Source organism: Peromyscus maniculatus, chromosome 5, assembly GCF_049852395.1.
Source record: "Peromyscus maniculatus bairdii isolate BWxNUB_F1_BW_parent chromosome 5, HU_Pman_BW_mat_3.1, whole genome shotgun sequence".
NCBI lineage: Eukaryota > Metazoa > Chordata > Mammalia > Rodentia > Cricetidae > Peromyscus > Peromyscus maniculatus.
In genome coordinates this window covers 106,126,692-106,137,665 of record NC_134856.1, presented here as the reverse complement: position 1 = coordinate 106,137,665, position 10,974 = coordinate 106,126,692, and the positions used below count along the sequence as shown (strand labels likewise).

General features: G+C 46.8%; 1 protein-coding gene across 4 annotated transcripts in view; it reads right to left on the bottom strand.

Annotated features, from left to right (window-relative positions):
• The window catches only part of Ripor2 (RHO family interacting cell polarization regulator 2), a 217,532-nt gene that overhangs the window by 149,942 nt on the left and 56,616 nt on the right, over nucleotides 1–10,974 (bottom strand). The gene's annotated exons all lie outside the window — the stretch shown is intronic.

The following is a 10,974-nucleotide window of genomic DNA, read 5'->3' as shown; positions in this document are numbered from 1 at the left end:
CTGGTCAGAGGATTTACATGAACAGAAGTTTTCTAGAAAGAAATCCCCCTGCCTCCACCACTCAGTAAGATTATGTGCAGCATCTCATGAGAACATAGGTTTTTTTTCAAGGTTGAAAGAACTTCTAGAAATGATCAAGGCCTAACCTCTCAAGTAGCTCTTTCTGCAGCAAACAGTTAAGTCAGGGTCAAGCCTGGTGGTGCAGGAGACAAAGGCAGGGGACCAGCACACTAAAGGCCTGTCTGGGCTGCATAGGGGGATCAAGGGCCTTCTTGACAATTTAGGGTGACCTGGTCTCAAAAATGAAGATTAAAAAAAATAAAAGGGTCAGAGACTTAGCTCAGCGGTAGAGGATTGCCTGGTGTGTGTGAGGCTCTGGGCTGAAGCAGGCTCCATATTGCAAAGAGAACAAACCCACAATACTCTACAGGGTCGGTGGGTGGGGCTCGACCTTCTGGGGCAATGTGCTGTGCTCTCAGAACTAACTGCTTTGTCCATGCCGAGTTCTTTGGTACACGGAGCTGAGCTCTCTCTCTGAAGTTCTACCTCCTAGCAGTACCCCGCAAGGAATTCTCACACACCTTTGAGACATTATAATACACACCAGGCCTCTGGGCATTTCTGAACACCTCTGTCCCATTACCTTCCTCTGAGATTACTGCGCTTCAAAGGGAAATAACACAGTGCATCTAACTGTTCCTCAGACAGTACAGTCCCTATACATGGCCACAGGTACCAGCCTTCTTAGAGGCATCCAATTGTCCTCTTTCTCTCTCTCCCTCTCTCTGTCTCTCCTTCCTTCCCTCTCCTGCACCCCTCAACCTCCCCCACACCCCTGGTGACTCTTGAGGCAGAAGCAGATAAGAGTGGCACATTCTAAGAGCTTGAGACTGCATTGGCTCTGTTCATGGTTGCTACAATCCATGTCTACCATACCCCTCTACTCTCTTTGAACTCTGCAAAAACCCAGACTTTGTCTCTGCATTTCTCCACAGGATTCCCATGTAGGATTTTATTTCACCCTTCCAAATGTCATCTTGCTGAATTTGGTCCCAGCAAGTAAGATAAGTAATGATAATGATGCTACTAGTAAGATGTCCAAAGCTGTGGTTCATCAGTGTTCCACTTTGAACTTCACAAACATCCTGAGACTTCATGACAATTACTCTCCTTACATTCAAGCTGAAGAATGGAGGCCTGGCAAGGCTCATTAAGTTGCTCAGAGTCACACCCATATTTACTAACTTTAAAGGCAGAGGTGACCTGCCAAGTGGCATGCTCCTGTGAGTCTGGAGCTGGGTGTGCACAACCCATGGGTCATACATAGGCTTTGGCTTCCACTCTGCAGTTCTGGTGAGTGCACCCTCTGTGGTTTCCTACAGCATGGATGTGTTCCAGTTCCAGTGTCCAGAGGCCTCCACTGCTGCCTCAGGAGACGGAAGGCATTCTCCTCAATGCCCCTTGGCACTCTGTCTTTATCTGTGTTCTATCCTGAGCTACTTTACTACTACATGGAAAGAAAAATACCGAGGCCTGAAGTAACTTTGCAAAACACCCATCCTAAGCTACACATCAAATTCAGAGCCTGTCTGCAGGTGAGCTCCTCATGGACAGGTGTTCGGCTAGTACGTTTCCACGAGTCCCCTCTCGTCTCGGGGGACAGCTTAAGTGTGCTTGTCAACGACTGGCCACATCAGTAACTGTCACTCTCATCTTGCATATATAACCAAAGATGGAGGGTGGCTTGACATTCATGAACTCAGGCTGTGACTATGGCCAGTGTCCACTCTGGTGGACAGAGTCTGTGCTGAAGATGTTGCTAATTATGGGATAGCCTCCTTGCTGAAGGTCTTGTTGTCCTCTCTAAGGCCTTCTAAATCGTGCCTGCAGCAGTCCAGTGTAGCGTTTTTGTTTAATCGCCACGCTAACAACCCCTCCATAGCTAGCTGGCTGGGCTGAGATGCTGTTGTCGATCTTTAACACGGACTAGCTTGTTAGGGAAACCAGAGCTAGCAGTTCTCCAACTCCACATGGGGAAATGGGCGTACAGAAGCTCTGTGGTGTTCCAAAGATTGCCCAGGCCACGGGGCTGAGGAATGTAGGCTCCCAACAGGCACTAGAATCCCCCCCCTCCTCTCTATCTCTCCTTTCCTGTCCTCTCTCAATCCCTCCCCCTCCATTCCTCTCTCAATCACTCTCCTTTCTTCTCTTCCCCTCTCTCTTCTCTTCCCCCATCTCCCTGCTCTCCTTTCTTTCCTCTCCCTTCCTTCCCCCTCTCTCCCTACTCCACCTCTCCTCCCCTTCCCTCCCCTTCCCTCCCCGTCCCTTCCCTTTGGCCTCCCCCCTCTTATTAAAAATCAGTGGGAGTCTACCCTTCTCCTCCCTCACTGTGTTTTAACTGTACATCCACAGGCATTTATCAGTCTCTCTCCCAGCCTCAAAACACTTGAATGTTATCTGTGGAGGCCTGCAGTCTGTTAGCTGACTACCCTGGGGTTTCCACAGTTTCCTCAGCTTTAAGTCAGGTGTTTTCTTGGGATGTATCTCAGGAGGATCCAGCTCAGAGGGCCCAGAGCAGCGGACAGTGTAGGAATTTGTGTGTGAAAAGTGATGTAGCTACGGGCCCTCCCAGGATTAGAATCTGTCCTTGCTTTCTAAACCCAGCCCCTTCCGCCTTGTACCAACCTGCATGGGGAACTCAGATCCTCTGTTTCTCCTCAGTAATCTTGGGTGCTCCCCACCCCTCCATTAAAGCTATACTGACTTCCCTAAAGTGTTGGACAATCCCAGCGAAACATCTGCTTTCCATGGTCACATCTGCTCCCATTAACAATAGGACCTTGTTCTCCTGCCTCTCCACAGCGCTCAGTTCTCTCTCGCCATCCTCAGAATCCTCTTACCTGTCCTGTGGAGAACAGTTGAACTGTGTTCTCTCCACCAACCATCCCCAAACCAATTTGTTTTATTTAACTAATGTTTATTAAACACTAACACTGGGATAGTGTTTGACCGCGCGCGAACACACACACACACACACACACACACACACACACACACACACACACACACCCTCCTCTCTGATGGGCTATTTTGAGAGTAAAGTTAGGTTACATATCATCTCAGCCGCAAATAACATATTCTTTAATGATTCTCTAACTTCTGCCTGTAAACACTTTTATATCAGTGAGAAGAGGGTTGAATTAGAGGCTGTAAGCAGATTTCTTTGGCACAGTTGTCCCATGAGTCTGTCAGGGGGTCTGCATCTGAGAGACCATTAGGCTTCCCCTAGCCTGTGCCATTTTGTACCCGTTTCCTCATTAGCAAAACGAGGGATTGGGACAGCTGTCTCTAGAGTCCTGCTTCTGTCTACCAGACAGTACATGGTGGCAGAGAGCGCGCCCTTATGCTCCATGCTGCACTCTGACAGGGTGAGCAAACTTCTCAAAATCCCTGTTCACCACCTCCTTACAGCACACAGCCTACTTCCAGGGTGCATTCCCATGACTCTGGAAAATGTGCTCGCCTCAGTCTCCCAAGCCAGAATAGCAGCACCTCTCCCCCCACAGCACTGAAACCTGAGAGCAGGCAGCAAGGACAGCCGTTGCAGCCTGGTGTGTTCTAGACACAAAATTAACCCCAGCATTTGGGAAACTAAGGCAGAAGGATTTCTGAAAGTTCCATCCCAGTCTGGGCTGCAGTACTAGAGTTTGTCTCAAAATACACCTAACTAAACCAAACCACCACTGACGTCAAACAACACCAATAATACCAACACCACACAACCACCAAACAACCACCAAACAATACCACCAACACCAAACAACACTACAACCAAAAAAAAACACCAGTTTTCTAGGTTTCTGCTAAGTTTCTTCAAAGTCTTCAGAGACCAAGAGCCAGCTTGTTGCGGTTTCACTTCCCAACAGGGAAACATGCCTTTGTGTGGTCAGTAATTTAGATGACTAAGCCCCGAGGGACAAAGGCACTTATCCAGATGGAGGGTGATCGTCACAGGACAGAGTGGTGGGTCTGAAGCAGTCTCCCTACCAGCTCCTGGGAGCTGCTCAAGGGCCTCATCATGAAAACCAAGCCATATGTGTAGAGCTCTCACATGGACCAGGTATTCTGCCTCTCAGCCCTCTTTGAAGGATAATCATACAAGAATGCACTGAATTAGATGAAAATTCTCTTCCTAGCCGAGTCTAGCAGGAGCCAGGTACAGCACACAGTTCACCGGCTTGCCGCTGGGCCCTCTTTTCCTGGCTGGATCATGTAGGTTCACCTGGCAGTGCTGGACCTTGGCTCATACCTAGGTCTCCATCCTCCATTTAGGGAAAAATAAACATGGGATGAGCTCCCCACATAATGTGACTTCATCCTGAATAATTGCTGGAAGGAAAAACCTCCTGGTCGCGTAGCTGAACAATGCCAATGATTACAGTGATTAAATCAATCAAGCCCAATTTCATAATCATCCAATGTAGCGTTCTCGACTCCACAGGGCCCCGACACGACATGTGCCAACCCAGCTGTCTCACACAGGAAGCAAAAACAGCATTCAACAGAACATTTGTGGGGGAGGGTTAAAGGTTTTCAAAAATGTACTACCATATTAATAAGAATGAGGAGGCTCAATAGCACTCCAGGAAAATTTAGTTTAATGATAGTGGAAGAACTCACTCATGATTCTTAGTGGTGGCTGACTTTCGTAGCTCACTCATGAAAACTGTACTCAGTCCCATTCTTTCCAATGAATGTTTTATTGCTCATGCACGGGGGACGATTTTTGTCAGCTGAGAAAGTTACTGCCAACCCCTGTGCTCTGCAGGCACTAACGCAGTAACACAGAGGATGTGCAGCTGTGGTTACACGAGTTTACAAGATATCTAGGCAGTGAGGCTATGGAGAGCCTGGAAATCTAGCTGATCACCTGCTGGCGGATGCTACAGGACTCTCAGTCCAGATTTTGGAGCATTATGTGCAGAGAGAGGGGGGCTGCCGGTGGGAAATGTGATGGTCAGACTTCACTGTCAACTAGTCTGGACTTCGAATCACCGCGACACACATCCCTTCTGTGTGTCTCTGAGGGTGTTTCCACAAAGGGTTAACTGATGGAGGATCCACCCTGAATGTGGACAGCACCATCCATGACACAGGATCCTAGACTGAATAGAAGAGAGAGAGAGAGAGAAGAGCAAGAGTGTTCACCCCCCCCCCCACACACACACTTTCTCCTTCTGGCTGCAGGTGCAATATGACGACAGCTGTCTCACATTCCTGCACCATGCAGGATGATGGGCCCTACCCTCAGACAACGGCCAAAACAAATTCTGCCCTTCTTGTGTTGCCTTCGTCAGACATTTTAGTATGGCAGTAAGAACAGTGGCTGACCCACGAAGCTTGGACTCAGAGCCTCTCCTTCTCTTTAACTGAAAAGAAGTCGCACCAGAGTCAAAGGAAGGGAGAGGTGACATGCTCCTTCTCATGCCTTGGCTCAGCTGCATTCCCTGCCTGTGTGAGGCAGTTGCATCCCATGCCTGTGTGAGGCAGTTGCATCCCATGCCTGTGTGAGGCAGTTGCATCCCATGCCTGTGTGAGGCAGTTGCATCCCATGCCTCTGTGAGGCAGCTGCATTCCCTGCCTCTCTGAGGCCATTGTCTTCTAGTTTCAGTCCCAGCTGACGTGCTTCAGAGTGCTCATCCCCTTCCGTTGTGATCACCTGACAGCCTGTAGATTTCTAGAGTTTGAAATCCTTGCAAGACACAGGAAAGTGGGTGTGACCATGTGATAAGTAGTTTTGAAAGTTACTAATTGGAGCTGAGACAGGTTGGGTGGAGGGGTTTCTGTGGTACCTGTCAACAGAGGGTTTCCTACCAAGCCCAATCTCTACATCCCAGAAACAGTAACAGCAATGCTTGCCTTAAGGTTCAGTAACCATCCCTTTATTGGTTTATATTTCTTTATCTAGGCTTTATTTTATGATTAAACATTTTTAAAAATAAAAACATCATTACTTGGCGGCGCACGCCTTTAATCCCAGCACTTGGGAGGCAGAGGCAGGCGAATCTCTGTGAGTTCAAGGCCAGCCTGGTTTACAGAGTGAGTTCCAGGAAAGGCACAAAGCTACACAGAGAAACCCTGTCTCGAAAAACCAAAAAATAATAATAAAATAAAAAATAAAAAAATAAAAACATCATTGACCCACTAATAATCTGTTAAAGAAACTACAAGCAACAGAGAAAGATCCCAATCTTCACACAATAAAATTTATGAAACAGAAACTTGAAAATGGTCAGGTTTAACAAATTGAAAGGATGTAAGTTTGAAAATATGTGCAGGAAATTGGAATCAACATATATAGATTAAGCAAATTTGGATAAGTGTAAAGTAGTACTTCTGAATAAGAAATACAGCAGAATTACAACTCACCGAATGTGCTTACCAGCAGAATAACACTGCTGAGAAAAACAAATTAGTGAAATCAGGGTAAATCTAACACATCAACTACTCAGCCTATGGAAACAGAGCATACAAAATAGAAAGAAAAGTTAAAAGATGCGGAAGATAAAGAAAAAGAAAAGAGCTGGGTCTGGTGGCTGAGGTAGAAGCCTGGTCAATTTAAATCCAGCCGGGGCTTCACAGTAAGATTCTGAGGAGGCTGGGGGTGGGGAATAGAACAAGACAGAGTTCAGTACACATCATGGACTCTAGGGTCTTAAAAATAATGAAAATCATAAGGCGAGGGAACTTAAGATGAGGAAAAGTCTTAACACCCTTCACAAAAGGTGTTAAATACAGGTGGAAATATAAACATAAAAAGGTATTCAATGGACTGGGGAGATGGCTGTCTGTAAGATGATTGAGGACCAGAGTTCCATCCCAGCATCCACATACAAAGCTGAGCGTGGTAGCATACGACTATAATTCCAGACTCAGGGAGTGTTGATAGGAGCTCAGTGGCCAGCTGCCAGCCACTGGGGAACTCTGGGTTCAAAAAGAAACTTTTCCTCAAAGAAATAAGATAGACAGTAACCAAGGGAGACAAGTATATTGACCGCTGGCTTCCACGTACATGTACACATATGTGCACATGCGCACACAAGCACACATATAAACATGTATATCCATCACACATACACACACAAATGAAATTATCATTGTTAGTTATTTGGAAACAGAATGAAGATGAGCTATGACAAATGAAAATTTCTGTCCATATGAAGTGTTGGTGAAGACATAAAGACACAGCTGGCGGGCTGTCAACGCCCGTGGCTGCTCCAGGAACCAGTCAACATTTCCCCTCAGACCAAGCAATCACCCCGAAACCAAACACCCACCTATCTGCTATGCACACCAACGCTGAAGATACAGAAATGATAGTTTCCGTTTGCATAAAGCCTGAGCAGTGCCCTGTTTATATTGACAATAGTAAAGAGTGGACCACCCTCCCATCGGGCAAATTGCTAAACAAAGGACATCCAACCAGAGAGCGCTACACTGTGGATGGAGGGAACCTGGATGTGCAAACATAGTGGGCAGCTCCAGAGAGCCACATACTGAGTGGAAAAAGCCACTCTCAAAAGGACACCTGCAGCACGCGGCCGCTTACATGATATTCTCCGATACAAAACACTATAAAATTGATAAAGCTGTCAGAGACAAGGATAGTGAATGAGGCTGGCGGAAGTGGTAGGCAACTCTGAAGGGGTCCAAGGAGGGTTCCTTGTGGTAAAGGAGTATTCTGAATTTAATTCATGGTGGTGGTTACAGGCTGGTGTCTGCACATCTATGAAATGGCATCCTACAGTGCTATCTACACCTGTATCTATACACACACTTACAATGACACCTTCACCTACACCTACATCTATACACACACCTACACATACCCCCACCTACAACTATGTCTATACACACATCTACACACACACACACACACCACCTATACCTACATCTATACACCTACACCTCTCATACCTACATCTATACACACACCTACACAAACACCCTCCACCTGCACCTACATCTATACACACCCCCACCTATACCTACATCTATACATACACCTAAATAAACACCCTACACACACACACACACACACACACACACACACACACACACCTAGTTGTTGCTGCCCCCTTCCCCACTTCTACATAGATGTAGCCACATTGTACTGGTATTGATTGATTTTCAGGTTTTCCACAGATATCTAATATATAGCCACATGTTAAAAGGCACATGAGAGCTCTGCACTATTTTTGCAATTTCCTGTAAATCTACAATTACTACAAAATAAAAGTTAGAGAAAGAAATTGTAAGGGGGGGCTGGGCATGGTGTTGCATAGCTGTAATCCCAGCACCTGGGAGGTGGAGGCAAAAGGATCAGACATTCAGTCACCCTCGGCAATGTACTGAGTTGAAGGTTGGCCTGAGTTATGGCAGACCCTGTTTGTCCAGATAGTGTTATGTCAGCTTGACACAAGCTAAAGTCATCTGGGAAGAAAGAGTTGAAAAACATTGAAATTGAATTTTTCAATTGAAACAAATGCCTTCATAAGATCGGGCTGTAGGCAAGCCTGAAGGGCTTTAATTTCCTTAATTAGTGATTGATGGGGGAGGGCTCAGCCCGTTGTAGACAGTGCAATCCCTTGGCAGGTGGTTCTGGGTTCTACAAGAAAGAAGGCTGAGCAAGCCAGTAAGCAGCACCTCTCCATGGCTTCTGCATCAGCTCCTGCCTCCAGGTTCCCCCCGTGTTTGAGTTCCTGATCTGGTTTCCCTCAATGGACTGTGACTCAAGATATGTGAGCCAAATAAGCCCTTTCCTCCCCAAGTTGTTTTCGGTCATGGTGTTTCATCACCTCAATAGTAACGTTAACTAAAACACTATATTAAACAAAAACAAAGCCAAAGCCAGAAAAGACAACAGAAGGTAAGAGAATTTGAAATTTTGTACCACAGATGAAGGACACACACTCTACCCAAGGCCACGTGAATCCTTGGAAGAATTAGCACACATGGACAGAATTGTTGTATATGTCATTTCTGTAGCTTGCTTCTTCCTCTTAATGGTGACAATTCCATACGGGTCTTTTTAATCCTTGTCTTCTCAGAAACACGTCTTCCATATTAGCATGCTCATATCAGTGTGTAAATCCACATCTGCACCCATGCACACAGGTGTCTATTTCATAATGGGATGCAGAAAATTCTGTTTTTATCTAAGCCCACTTGGTTGTTAATCTAGAGATTTAAGACTACTATCACTTTCATAAAGGCGTGGGCATCAGCTTTCCCTCTAATTGCTACTTGAGGCATATTGGCTACACATGGTAGTCTGTGGGAGGGGTTTGAGAACTGAGGAGAATCTGCACACTGTCTGCTGTGGTCACCATGGCAACCAAAGGATGGCTGCAAGGCAGGACTAGAGAAGCCTGCCCAGTGGGCTGAGGAACTCCAGTTCTCCCCAGTTTGCCTCCATCAGAGCCAGACTAATGGGAGGTCCTTCCGCTTCCAAACTTCAGAATCCAAGTGAAAACCTCCAGCCAGGTGCCTCCCCAGGCTCCCTAACCCTCGTCTGTCACTATCCACCTTATGGGGTTTTCACAGTGCTCATGGGAAGACTGACATCACCTTTTACATCTGTCTGCTCATCATCTCCTGTCTTAGCTCTGAGGTGCTATCACAGGCACCTGGTAGCTGTTTTTGCTCAAGAACACTGACTGCTGGCTTAGGCCCACAGGGTAACTAAAAACCTGGCACCCTGCCTTCATTCTGTGTCCATCTCCTTTGCCTTGGCTCAGGCTTTTGCTTGACTCTACATAAGCATGATAATCACTAAGGCACATCTGTCTACCTCACCTAGCTCAATGCCCCTCCAAGAATGAAGGTACTGAGATTAAATCATTGTCCTAAACTTGAAGTCACCTTGGGTTCAAGGATGAGCAAAGTCAGGACAGGACACTGTCCCTGGCCCTCCCCATGCCCCAGGTGAAGGCAAATATCCACAATGGCAAGGTCACAGTCTGGAGCAGAAGTGGTCACCTCCTGAGATGCATTCTGTCACCCTCAAGCAACAAGAACTTCTCTGGACCACCTTTCAGACTTGAGCTAAGACAAGGATAAGGCCTTGAGCAGGGCGGGTTGATTAACTAGACCTCTACCTCCTCCCTCAATTCCTTGTTAAAGTAAAGCTCATGTCTTCACCCAAAGATGGATCTGAGTTACTGGCCTCCTCCGTTAGTCCCGCCCGGTGTTGGTCATGTGGAATCAAGTGTGTTCTCGTTCTCACCCAACCTCTACTTCGCACCATTCCTTGTCTCTTTAATTGGCTGTTGGGATGTGTGGACAAGCTTTACCTACTGGGAGAGCTGGAGCCAAGGTTCTTATGCTAGAGTTGCAGTATTGGGGTGGAATGGAGGGCTACACACACACACACACACACACACACACACACACACACACACACACACGAGGCAAGTGTGTTTCCCTGGACTGGCCCCTCAGCTCTTCAACTGCTCCAAACCTACCATAGAAAACAACTGGAAAATCTCTGTTCTCCCTCTTCTCCCCGGCCATGCGTATTACCATTAACCAATGAGAACTCTCTTAGGTCCACGGCCCTAATGCCGGGTTAAACCGCGATATTATCCATTTGAACGGGGCTGGTCTCTCAGGTCTGGCCCTCCTTTTTCACTCCACTCCCACTGCCCTCCAGGCAGACTTTGCCATCTCTTTCTCATTGGCCTCTGGTACCTCCAAACTCTCGCCTCTCCAAACCATAATTTATGTCATGGGAAGAGTCATCCTAAAATAGCTTGTTACTTATCTCTTCTGGAAGGCCGTCCCCGGCCACACACAACCTATAATTTTCAGTGCAGACAACAAAGCAGTAGATTGAAAACTCCACTTGCGAGATGTTCTCGCCATCCTTCTGCTGGTGTTCAAGGTCATCTCGCCCTCAGAGGAGGTCTTCTA